The 14558-nt window shown below is 32.1% G+C and overlaps 1 protein-coding gene across 1 annotated transcript in view; it reads right to left on the minus strand.

The window, feature by feature from the left end:
• Positions 1-14558, minus strand: part of LOC106869746 (twitchin) — a 238288-nt gene that overhangs the window by 223523 nt on the left and 207 nt on the right. The gene's annotated exons all lie outside the window — the stretch shown is intronic.

Raw genomic sequence — 14558 nt, forward strand, 5'->3', positions numbered from 1 at the left:
ATAACAATCAAGCAGAAGTAAGCGATTGTTTTAATTTACTGCTTATTTACGAGATGTTTTCATAGTTTGTTTGTTTTTTCTCTCTGAAATATGCGCTGTTTATTAATATAGGTATGTAATATATGCTTATTAATAAAGACGATCTTTCTTGTATTTATATAGAAGTGATAGATATTAATACACTGTCTTCCATCATTTCTTCCGTGACAGTGTTTCTAGTGTACTTTAGGTCATGATTACTCCAATTACACAAAGCTCAAGCTGGAGCTACTCGGAATTGTAATAATATTTTGTATGTTCCATAAGTCAGGAAACAATTTTGCTTATTTAAAATTGCGCTGGTACATAACCAAATGGATCACAAACAATACTAAATAAAAAAAATGTTGCTCCATACATGTATAGAGAAAAGGGTCTTTTAGATTAGATTTGAACATTCTGCTAATGTGTAAAATACGATTTAGGCATATCATGAAATGTTACTAATACCTGTAATGTACAATGTCATACTAAACTTATTCAATTAGAGTTTGTTATATTTTAATATGTAAGATCAAAATAGATTGATAATTGCAATGGAATGTAACGGCAATTTTACCAACAATATTCATAAGTTACGTTATAAAGACACCATTTCTTCTGTAGTATCGAATTAACGCCTTTTCTGTCAATTGGAACGGTAACGTCTACCCGATTGCAATGCACCAAATACCTTTTCCTGAGGAATGCAAACAATTCAAGGCAAACCGAATCTAGCTCTCAATTTCGATTCCAAGTTGAAACTTGCTTTATTGATGCCCTAATGCCTCCAGGAAAGGAATAAATATGGGAAGTTAATAGTTTCTCATTAAGTATCATATTTATGTAGCATGGTTTCATTTCTTTATAAATTAAATCAACAATTGAAATAAATTAGATTTGAAAGTTAGATGATGTTAGTTGAGTTGATATTATATTTGTCTATCTACACATGCACACGCACACACATACGCACATATACACACACACGCACGCACGCACACAAGCAAGCACACCCACACACTCATATACATGTACGCACGAACACACGTAGATTAATGAGAGAAACCGTTTCCCTATTAATCATTCACATTTTAAAATGGTTGAATACTTTATTGGCAATCACTAAACTACTCTGGTTTACTCGTTTCAATATAATCGTACATTCAACTTCATAGTAACTCGAGGCTAATCCGATTTAACCTATTGTTTACTCATAAACTACATCTAATCATATTACCAGATCTCAGAAGATTTAGAACTTCATGTTTTAATGATTAATGTTGACTTAGTCAAAACGAATTTTATCAAGTAACATTATATTTCCAGATCGTAAATCAAGTTTACTACCAAACTTCAAAATGGAATAAAGTTTGATAATATCCTAATAGTTTTAATCTTCTTGTTCATATAAAGTATCCTTACGAGACAAAAGGTGTCATTTCTGGCCAAGAATTACATTTTAGTACTAAAGGATGAGCTTCGTTGTATAAATGAAGACCGTATAAAATTCCAGAACCTGTTTTCGAATCTTGCTTACCATTTTATTCCACTCACGTCATTAGTGTCCTTGAGAGAAGATTAAATAGTATAATCTCTTGTTTTTTTTTACTTGGTAAATGTGTTTTTTTATTCCTTTATTTTTTTTAGATAGGTTTCAAGAACCAAGATGTGACGAAATAGAATCCGAATAAGCGATAACATTTTATATATACCTATTTTTGACTGTTACACTTTTATAGAAAATAATTCAAATAAACGTTTGATAACGTGAACATAGCATCCATACATAAATAGTCACACACACATTTGTATACACACAAATGCAATCAGACACGTTCATGCGTTTTGTAAAAGGCAATTAATACTTTCAAATAAATGAGAATACATCCAACGTTCTCATGAACAGGGATATCGACAGACTAACTAAAACTAAAGCAATAACTAAATAAATCCAGGCATCATGGTGTAACTTTGCTAATTTGATAGCAAAAAAAAGGGTCCAGAAATTAACTCATTAAACAGACATGTTTACATGAGGTTAGTAACAGACTCATCCTAAAACTATTCACTGTATTATGACATTTTCTAACCATAAAACTGTTGGTCAATTACGTTTAAACAGAGTTCAACAAACGGAGCACACTGCTTATTAACAAAAGATTATGTATTTATATTTATACTATGAGATGGATAATGGCACCGACATAGATAAGGTAAGATGTTCATCTTGAAACAGCGAACAGCATATCACCTCACACCTTGAAAGATATATATCCTTAACATACAAGAAAAAGAGATAGCTTCTAAGTATCTTATAAAACAGTGAAAATGATACATTGTGATAATAGATATCGTTGTATCAAACCGGCATTGATGCAGACATTATCAGTAGTTTCCCCCTCAAATGTCACCACCTTCATGTTTAAGAGGCATGATGTAATAAATATGCGTGAATCATCTTCAAATATCATTCGTATGACTCTTACTTCTCTGGAAGAATAGAAGAAATCAACAATTATGGAGGTAGCGAATCCTTTGGTAACATATAGATGAAATATACCAAATATCTTATAAATAAAATAGAAAATAACGCTTCTAACTACCCCCATTGCAAAATGAGAGTCTAGTCTAGAATGCTTTCTTTTCTCCATCAAACGTCACTTGAAAAGGTTCGGAAAATGCATTGATATACTGAGAAGTCATTATTACATATAATATTACGTAGGAAGAATTGATGTATCACAAAGATTTTAGGCATCATAAAATTGGAATGCGCCTTTTCTTTCAAAAATACAAATAATAAAAGGAAAATTTCAATAAAACAGTGCTTGGAACACAACCGACCAGACATTGTTTTCCGGGACATAAAGCAAACGTCAGTTTCTGTTTTAACAAACATGTTTCGTTCGATGTTACCGTCAATATTAGCAGTGAACTTGAACGGAACGTTAATTATATTTTGTCTATGTGGTTTCATTCGTAAAATATAGTAAAAGTTGTATTATTACTTTAGAAAACGTTTACAAAAGATCTAAAAAATATCGGTTTCTCCTAAAATAGCAAAGTTTTACTTGATTCATATTGATTTAAGAAATCAGTGGATTCGTTCACGAATGAGCAACAGTTAAGCAAAAACTATAAAACATCTAGCAACCTTTTCATTTGTAGGAACACAAAATGTGTATTTGGACACTTACGTATCCATATATAAATATATACACCTATAAACATAATCATAATCTAGTATCACTTTTCGGCATAAAAATCGTGTATTTTACTTGTCCTGATCAAAATATTTTAGAACAGTCATGTAACTTTCGTACAGTGTGAAGAACAACACAACTGTATGGAACGTTTGGCAGTTATATATGCGTTGTAGAATGTTAGCTTGGTTTCTATATAACATGTTTTCCCCACATACGTTCCTATTCCATTTGACAATGCTATTTTCTTGATAATATTATTTCTATGTTGTAATAGCCTGGTAACTTGCCAACAGAGGTCAAGTCTTGTACAATAAAATTTGCCAGATGCAGATTTAGAAAAGGCTTCAGTTATTTTAGACACATTCTGAATATCTAGCATCAAACAGGCGAAATCCAAAATTTGTACGTCACGTCTTTCTACGTGTAACAAGTTCTTACAGCAAATTATTGATTGACTTGACACGATGACATTAAATTCTATTGAGAGTTTACAGACATAAAGGAACATATGAGCTGAATGTAGAATATGGAAGCGTCAATGTCCTTGGAACTGAATTGGATCTCAGATATAAAGTAGGTATCAAAATGCAATGAAGACAATTAAGGTAATTAAATGCATTTCTTTCTACGTTTGTTCCTTTATTTCTATCCTACTTGATCTTTTTGCATTATTTTCTTTTTATCTGATGCCGACATTTTGTATGAATGCTTTATAGTAATTCCAGCATTAGAACAATCCTGCCAATTATATTCTTTGTTTTGTTAACTTAGATTTTCTTTTGTTAATAAAACAATGAATTGGATATTACTAGATGCTAATTCTCTTAGAAACACAATAATGAATAATTGGTCAATCCTGTTCCAACTTCTTGAGCCAACTTCATGTCTTTCTTTACATAAAGTGGGAATATTTACGAGCATTTTTCATAAGCGTTTTAGGATCCCTTTCTTAGACTCCCGAGTTATGCCTTGTATATTGTACGTATGTGTTAATCAACATTGCTTACAATCTCTGACTGAATGCCAAGTACAGCAGCCGCTTATACGCAATCTCTTTTCACGTGGAAGAATGCTTCGCAGACAAGAAGTACATTCTTGTAAAAGGAAGATTTAGATATAACAGCATAGCTTCCCCAATAACGGCATGGCTTCCAATATAACGGTATGACTTCCATAAAAACGGCATGATCTTCACAACAAAAGCATGGCTTCCACAAGAACGGCATGGCTTCCACAATGACGGCATGACTTCCATAACAATGGTATGACTTGTGGAATAAAACCATGGTTTCCACATAAACGGTATAGATTCCACAATCTCTCATCAGATAGGATAAGATCAGATTACCTTCAGCAATATTTAAAATTGAGGCTCTTATTCAAATTAGGTCTATACGACTGAGCAGTTACTATTTTTGTAACTAACTTTCAGTAAGAATGATTGTAATTGACAGGATATAAATTCTTATCCAAAATCGTATCTCAAAGCTCATTAAGTATCTTTGCCAAGTGAAAAATTGTTAGCCACCCTAAAAATTTCAAACAGCAATTTTTCGGGTACCTACATATTTGCCTTTCTAAATTGAATAACAGCATAGGTAATACTTTCTTCAGATTGTTCCAGTTGAGCTGGCTGTTGATTGTAAAGTTTCCGATTGCGTAGTCATATCCAGTATGCCACCTATTTTAATACAAGTCTACTGATTCTAGTTTGTATTCAATGTACGAGGTCTAAATTGCTATGCAACTACATATAAGACTACATATATAACATCAATGTATATATTTTACTTGAGCCCTTAGACTCATAAGGACGGTTACTCAGTTTACATGGCGTATAAGTGACCAAGATCACAAGTTCCACTTGATCTGGACACCGGTTTATTGCAGAGTTCAAGACCATCAGTTTTGAAGGGAAGTGACTAGATGTCTACATCGATCCTAGTGCTTGACTGGTATTTCATTTTATCGAAAGAACAGATGAAACGTAAATTTCAATTCGTCAATGTTAAACGCGAGCAAAACATTTCATTCCACGTCGCTCCGGTCCACTCAGCTGTAAATTAGTGACCCTGCAATGGACTGGTGTCCCGGTTCCCGGTCAGGGAGAAATGTTGTAATCTCGATTACTTATTCGCCATGTAAACCGTGTACCCGGCCCTTTAAATTCTATACATATATATATATGTATGTATGTATGTATTTAGATATAAATATATATATATAAATAAATATATACATATATATATATATATATATATATATATATATATATATATATATATATGTAAATATATATAAACAAATATATATAAATAAATAAATATATATATAAACAAATATATAAATAAATATAAATAAATAAATACATATAAATAAATATATATATAAATAAATAAATAAATAAATATATATATATAATGAATAAATAATTATATATATATATATATATATATATATATATATATATATATATATATATATATATATATATATATATATATAAATAATTATATATATATACGTATATATATATATATGTGTGTGTGTGTATGTGTGTGTGTGTGTGTATTAGTAGATGACTGATTTAGGTTGCTGAGACACAGTATGTAGTTTAACAAAATAACCCGGTAGAAACACCTGTCTACAGTTGTCCTCTCATCTCTCAAGACAATAAGCATGTTCTTTTTTTTAATGGCACATCGACTTTGGAGAAATTCTTGACTCTTGGGATTATCTCCCCTTCTTATATAGAATTGGTCTAGATTACCATCCAACTAATTATAACACGCCCTTTATAGATGGAAATAGTTGTAATAAACCAAGAACTTATGTTGTATGGTATTTCATACACTTATATTTGTCTAATATTGCATTTCATACTTTAGCAAGAGCAAATTAATTTGAACATATTGAGTATATCTTATTTGTACTTTATTACATAATTGTAAAGTAGAGTTCCGTAACTAATTTTGAATGCTGAGGCACCGTATATAGTTTGACGTGAGCATAAGAAGCTGGTAACGTTTGTCTCAATGCGCCACTGGCCACAGCTGAATTAACATCTTTAGAGAGAATAAATTGATACTAAAATATTTCGTAAATATATTAACATAAGCAAAACAGAAATTCGAAATAAATTACCACAAATTCAAAATAATCACAAAATTGGACCACTCACTCATACTCTACAACACTCGCCGCTTAAATATTAACTATTATGAAACTAAATTTTGGTATTAACTTTGCAGTATCATATTTAAGAATGGTATGATGGATTCATTAGGTTTCCAAGTGCTTAGCTTTCATCCACTACCTTCATCATATAGAACCTAACACACACATACACAAACACACACACACACACACACACACACACACACCTGAAATAGATTTCATGGTCCTAATACGATAGATAATTTATAAAGTCGTTAGTATTTTGAGTGAGTGTACGGTTATTGGTCTAATATTCTATCTTTTGTGTCATTTCACTGTGGTTGCTCACATAAACGTAAGACCATATATAAAGACTTCTTTTTTGAAAAAAGATCTAGTAGAATCTTTAACATGTTAATTAAATGCTGGAATTCGGGTCATTTGATTATTTCAAAGAGATTATTTCGAGCATATGCGATTAGACAAATGAGTGATGTTTTTATTTAGAAATGGAGATATAGATATAACAGATCTGTTCAAGTGAAGTGTGACAATGAATGTTCAAACAAACAGAGGACGCTGTAGTAATTCTAAAAGCTTAGAACTCCAAAATTAGATATTATTTGTAACGAATGGTCTACTATTCGAGCATAGGGTATTTCTTTCTTTTGATACGGTCTAATATTTGATTGAGTACAGCTGGCACATCGTATCATCTAGTAAGTTCTGGTACCGCAAAGAAGTAACCTTTATAAAAAGCAAGTAACTTTTAGATCACAAAAGGAATCCAGATTATCTCTCAGTATTTGTAACTTCAGATTCTGCCTTCGCATTTAATGAACGGAACCTAATTTTGTAGATAACTACATGTATGAATTTGTGTACGAGATGGATTTCCAAACGTGACAGAGTAATCAAGACTGTATAGAGATTGTTATGTGGTTTACGAACAGACGAATTAAAGTGTTTCTAAAAGGGAACTAATGTTTTTGATTTGTTCGTACATATTACTTGAGCTCCTTTTCAGAATATATTGGAGATCTTAGTTAATGAAAGATATGTTTGTGAGAGATTTAATGTTTACGACCGGGTGTTGCTTTTGATTGGATGAGAAGGAAGATAATAAGAGAGAAAGGGAAATAGAGAGAGGATATACGTGATGCCTTTACCAACGTATAAATGTGAACGTTTTCTTTTAATGTAGCAACAAATACCAATGGGTACTGACTATTTTTGCCTTAGGAAAGAAATTAACATGGTATTTTTCTTCTTATTCTAAAAGCAAAGAGAAACTAAGCGGGCAGTTAACAGTTTCTAAATGAGAACATTAGCATCAATACACGAAATAAGTTTTTTCCGACCAACTGGAAAGTTTTGAGAATGTAGTAAGATATTGTGTTTTATACAGGATATAAGCTAGAGCTCACACCGCACTTTAATGAATGTAGATCAGGAATGCTTCTAAATAGCACTTCATCTAAGCTTTTCCCCATCTGTAAAAAATTAGGAAAACTGTGCTGGCGATTCTCAAAGAAAAACCAAGATTGAGTGGATAAAATGTTAATTTCTCAGTGGAAAGATCATGTGTTTATACCTTGCCTTCAGTGCTATTGTACGGGAGAACAAGCACAAGCATATGATATATATATATATATATATATATATATATATATATATATATATATAATGGGATTCCATACAGTTTCCCCTCCCCAAATTCACTCAGAAGTTATTAGTCGGTCCTGCGAGCTATAGTAGGAGACACTTGCCGAAGGTATCACACAGTTGGACTGAAACCGAAACCTCATGGTGGCAAAACGAGCTTCTTAACCATACGGCCACGTTTTCCGGTCTTAATCTACTAAGTTGAAAGTGGTTATCTGTGGAGGAACGATAATCTGGTAAATCACAAAGGATTGTTTGGATGATGATCTATCTAACTTTATCTAGTTCAAATTTAGCATTATCCACGTTTAACTATTTATTTATCAATAGGGAAGCTGCACCTAAGAGGAATTCCGAATTCTTTGAATGCTACTTAGATTTAGAACACTCCTCACACACACACACACTTCGCCCCCCCCCCCCTCTCTGTTACTCTTTCTCGCATAACATGACTATGCTCCGTCTTGCATTACTAACTTAAATTATATACAGGTGTCTGGTTAGATGAGAAACGATAACATCTACATGAGAACAGTTTTTCTGTTTTTGTAAGCGATATGCATGTGACTATATATATCACAAGCTAGAATATTAAGGAAATATTGGAGTTTCATCTCTCATAGATATCATGTGGGTGAAATTACTACTTGTTCTTTTTACAGGGATGCAATAAGATATGTCATTCATGTATTTCAAACGATATTAGCAACACCTATTAAATCGATTTTTTTTTCTGGAATAAATAATGGCTTTCACATCCAGATATTCGGGAACTTATCTTTTTTTTTTTTTTTTTTAGTTTACCAAAAGTAAGAAATACTTATTGAGCTTAGTATTGGCATCGTCGACATATTTTACATGATTAAATTGACCCATCTACTTAAGTAGTACTGAATTATAACGACCCAGAAAGAGTGGAATGCAAAATTGATCTTGGTACTTTTTAATGGTCCCTAGCGTCTTGATTTGAACCCAGAACATCAGGGCCCAGAAATAAATATTTTAAGCCATCATGACATATGCTCTACAAATTATGCTAATCTGCCATCTTAAATTCAACCAGCTTTCTAGTAATTCATATTGCAGCGTTTTCCTATACTTGCTGTCTTCTCTCGCGCCTTGCGCGACAATGGCGTAGCTAGTGTGTATACTGCCCGAGGCAGCCCTTGAATTTGCTACCCCACTGTGCCCTCAAGCTTATGCAGGCTTATGTACAGAACAAACAGCGCCACCTCCATAAAAGTATCCACCCCCTCGCCATTTCACCAACTATGCTACTGCTGTGTGAGGTCATTCACCCCCTCGTACTTTTTTTTAAAGTATCGTTTTATAAAATGTTCTTTCTTCGATGAATTCTAATTTTCGCTAAAGAAAGAGTTGGGGGGAACTAACTGAATATATTGCCAGACATATAAGGCAATCAAATCAAAAGACCCAGTCTTCGGTGAGGTAGCATTCTTATAGCTGAGAATAAAATATCTTACATTGATTTAAGTGCAAATACTTATACTGATTTGATAAAGTTGATTGAATGTAGCTCAGTATTTCATTAAGATATCGACCCCGGTGGAAAAAAATATAAGATTTATATTCAGAATACAAAAGGGGCGCTACTGGTTAGAGCAACGATGCTCCGTCTGGCAGGTCAACTTTGCCTTTCATCCTTTCAAGGTCGATAAAACAAATGCCAATTGAGCCCTGGGCCTCGATGTAATTGACTTACCCCCTCCCGAAATTGCTGGCCTTGTGCCAAAATTTGAATCCAATAGTTGGAACTAGTTATCTTTATACGGATTTCTTTGGGGTTCGTTATTGGTATCAGCTTCCTTATTTTATTAGAAAGTCTCTTCAATTTATGATTTGTTTAACATTTTTTATCTGCTTTCCAAATATTCTGAAAGCGAATTATTTGGCCAGCGGTGCACACATTTTTCTCATTTATTTGTTAATTTTTCTTTTCCTTGAGATAAGACCAGATTCATGGACTGAATTGAATTTAGTATTTTAGTCATACGTATGTTATCGACGAAAAAGAGATAACAGTTGAAGTTAGCGAGATTTTAAAAACAAAATTTAGCAGGATAAAACTTAGTACGTCACTTTGATTTACGCCAACCAGATACCTTTATTTTTACCTTTACAATACCATTAGCATTAAAGTCTATTGTGTTGATAGATTTGAAGAGTGCCACGTTTACTGCTTAGAATATTTAGTTCTGTTCCTCGAAATTGAATTTACATCTCACAGGGTAGATGTTATCTTTCATTTCTCAGAGGTTGATAAAATAATTAAAGGTAATATAATGAATTCAAATTAATGGACTTAATTACTTTCATGCACAAATTGGCCTTGTGCCAGAGTAAAATATCTTTAATGATGTTAATTGTCCTATCATATTATACATTTTACAGAGATGACAGGATGAACTCATAGCATCTGAAAATGATTTACGACAGAAGGCGACAAAAATGGATGATAAATTGTTGATTAGCCCCAGGTCATCTCTGATTAAAAAAAAGCATATGATCAAAGAGGAACCATCATTGACCAATCTGACTTTTGTGTATAACTAAGATTACATGACTGTAACACGTCCATCCATTTTAAGACGTTAGAATTGAAAAAAATTGGTTGCTATTTCTAATCGGTTGAGCGACCAGTTAACAATATTCTTATTGGTGTTAAGGATGGTTTAATGTATGGATTTTTCATAAGCTTGAAATAATCAGTAAGTTTCCAGAATAAAATATTCCAGCCTATTTTGATATCAGATCCATACTGCATGCTGTGAGAATGCTGACAGGTGGGAAGGGGAATTCAGGAAGTGGTGGCGGGTAGATAAAATCTAAAGGTTTGAAATTGGGAAGGCGATCTCGGCAATACAATCTTAAAACGGTGCAATTACAGCTAGATTGTTTTTAAATACATTCGAATATTGTGTGTATGAACGAATTTTGTTGTAACTTCTTCCTGGACCCGTATAAAATCTGTACGTTTTGTAATGTTATGGGAGAAAATATTGAAGAAAAAAGTGGAAGAAAATAGATTATGTGAAAATGATATTCAATTCGCTCTCTTCTAAATATTATATCTTTAAGCAAGGTTTACAAATATTTCATAGATAAACTAACCGTAGTTTAAGTGATATGAAAGTGTTTAATGGCATATATATATCATTTGATATAACCACTCACATATTTATGTTTGTATACAGGTGTATATAAATACATTTAGATACAGGGATACATCCATCCATTTGCCTAATTTCTATCTTTTTTTTTTTTTTTACAGCTGGAGGATTAAAATTTTGCAATAAAATCATTTGGAATGAGAATGAAGGAATTGAAACGATAACGCCATTCACTTGTTGCAAATTTATTTACTTTTATGCCCATTTCTTTGCTCTAGCAATATTTCTAGCTAATTTTTCGTCTGTGGCAAATTTCCAGACTATCTAGTTTCGTATTTGCTTCATTCCATTTTGTAAATGCTTTTCCCTTTTTTTTTTTTTTTCTAACTGAGCGGGTACATAAGATTATTGTAACTTTTTAAAACATGATAGCCGATAAATAGTTTCTTCATCTGGTATCATGTCACGGTGGAACTTGAAAGGATAAGCAATGTGCTTAATCTTAGCATCCTATCCATTTTTTGATGGGGGATGGGCGTCTTCTAGCAGAGGTAAACATTTATCAATTTTTAAAACATCTCTGTTTTTGAGGAAAAGACATACACAGATATTTATATTAATTTCATTTGATTATAATATTATATTTATTTAGCGTTTAGTATTATAAGAAATATTACACAGGAATGGGAGTAAACAAATCCGTCATAATAATTTATCGAGCGAAAACGTCTATTTTCATTTGCTATTATAAAAATTATAAAGGTAAATAAGAAAATTCTATCTAGTGTTTCAAAATAAGCAACCCAGCTGCACACTGTACCTATCAGATTTCCCTTATAAAGGTAGCGAATCTACATGCGCGGAGTACTAATCAGACATCATAGTTACAAGCAGACTGAAAGTGGCTGTGTGTGTGAGTGGGTGGGGTATGTATATGCGTGTATGTGTATGTATATTTGTGTATGTGTGTATGCCTGTGTGGGTGAAATACCGATTACATCATTACCACAAACTTTTTTTTTCATTGTTTAGGTAAATCTATAATTTTATTTAATACTTTACTTTTAGTCTGTCACCAGCAAAGATTTTGCAAGACTAATATTCTTGTTAGAAAGTATCTTAAAGGATTAAATAATTTACCTATACAGATTTAATGTGTGTGCGCGCGTGAATGTATGTAAATGTACATGTATGTATGTATATGTACATGTATGTAGGTATATGAACATGCATGTATGTATGTGCATGCGATTGTGTGTGTATATATATATGTATTTAAGTAGGTACGTTGCTTGGTATTGGAACCAGAAATGTCGAGAAGTTTAAAAACTTTAATATAGATTTAATTTTTTTTTAAATGGGAGATGGACGAACTTTTTTTGTAGAGGAATGTTGTTAGTTTACCAAATAAAACGTTGTGGATGGCTGGGAGTAAACTGACAATGTGTCGAAACTAAAAACAAAAACAAAAAAAAAGGCATTTGCTATGATAACACAGATTCTAAATAAACTTTTCGAGAAACTCTGCAGTATTTTGTTTGCTTTTGAATTAAATATGAGAAATGTTAAATTTCAACTTCGTTGTAAAACTAAAATATCAAATTCTCAGGTAAGATGTAATGCTAAAGTTTTTCGAATAAATAATTAAAGAATTCTTAATAATAATGATAATCCTTTCTACTGAAGGCACAAGGCCTGAAATTTTGGGGCAAGGGACTAGTCGATTACATCGACCCCAGTGTGTAACTGGTACTTATTTAATTGACACCGAAAGGTTGAAAGGCAAAATTGATCTCGGCGGAATTTGAACTCAGAACGTAATGACGGACGAAATGCCGCTAAGCAATTTGCTCGGCGTGCTAACGATTCTGCCAGCTCACCGCCATAATATTAATAATAATAATAATGATAATAATAATAATAATAATAATAACAATGATAATCTTTTCTACTGGAGGCAAAAGGCCTCAAATTTGTAGGGTGGGGACTCGTCAATTATATCGACCGCTGTGTTTCACTAGTACTTAATTTATCGACCCCGAAAGGATGAAAGGCAATGTCGACCTCGGCGGAATTTGAACTCAGAACGTAATGGCAGACGAAATGCCGCTAAGCATTTTGTCCGGCATGCTAACGATTCTGCCAGCTCGCCGTCTTATTGTAGGTGGATGAAAGTGGCGTGAATGGTGCGAGTGAACCGGTCTGCCTTGAGCATACGCCTGTAGTTGGAAAAATGGATAGGAAAAAAAAGCATCTGCCCCAAAAGTCAGAGTACCCATGGTTTTTTATGGGGTTTTTCTATGAGCAGCCCTTAAACATCTCTTCCCTATTGAAGATTACATACTGTTGATTTCTTTCTTTTTTTTATAAACTTTGTTAGTCTGGTTTACACGCAAAAACAATACACGCTCACGCACATACATACACATTCTTCATTTAGCGCTGTGCTGTCCATAATGTTTTTCTTAATGTAAACTTTGTGGTGATATAATGATAATAATAATAATAATAATAATAATAATAATAATAATAATAATAATAATAATAATAATAATAATAACAATAATAATATTAATAATAATAATAGAAAAAGAACGGTTCTTATAAAAGGAAATATTCCAAATAACATTTTTCTTTCCTGCTAAACTGATCGAAGTTGAATTAATCGTAATTAAAAGTAAAACATCTTAATTTAAGACGATGAATTGTGTTTAGCGGTGTTACAAAGCTTAGTTTATTGATAATGTAGTTAAAGTATATTCGATTTCCTATTTAAAATGTATGACTAAGTTTTAATTAACACGTTTTCAACATATTAAATTCAAACAATTTTTTCGCAAACATCTACATCAACGTATTTGTTAACGTAAGAAGTTTGAGAGAAAACATCAGCTTTAATCTTGCTGATTACAGGTAAGCAAATATTTAAAACGTGGGAAGGATGAAACGGAAGAAGAAAAAATGTAAATTAAATTGTTAGAATAACGATTCAATTATTTTAAAGGATAGAAATTTCAAAGAAAATGTGCTTAAAAATCTTTTATAAAAATAAAACTTCATTATAAGTTTTAATTATTCATGGCATGTATCGGATTTAATTTCCCAATAAAGGGGATAAGAAAATAAGGAAATAGAAAAAGAGCCGGATGGGTAATTGTGTATGTGCGTATATATACATATATATATATATATATATATATATATATATATATATATATATATATATACATACACACATACACACACTATTATACATATATACATACATACACATCTATGTATGTATGTATATATATATATATGTATATATATAAGTGAATAAAGAACAACAAACCAATGCTAAAGCTGTTGGTAAAAGTTTAGTGAAAGTAATAAAAAA

This window comes from Octopus bimaculoides, chromosome 7, assembly GCF_046866305.1.
Source record: "Octopus bimaculoides isolate indiv1 chromosome 7, ASM4686630v1, whole genome shotgun sequence".
Classification (NCBI taxonomy): domain Eukaryota; kingdom Metazoa; phylum Mollusca; class Cephalopoda; order Octopoda; family Octopodidae; genus Octopus; species Octopus bimaculoides.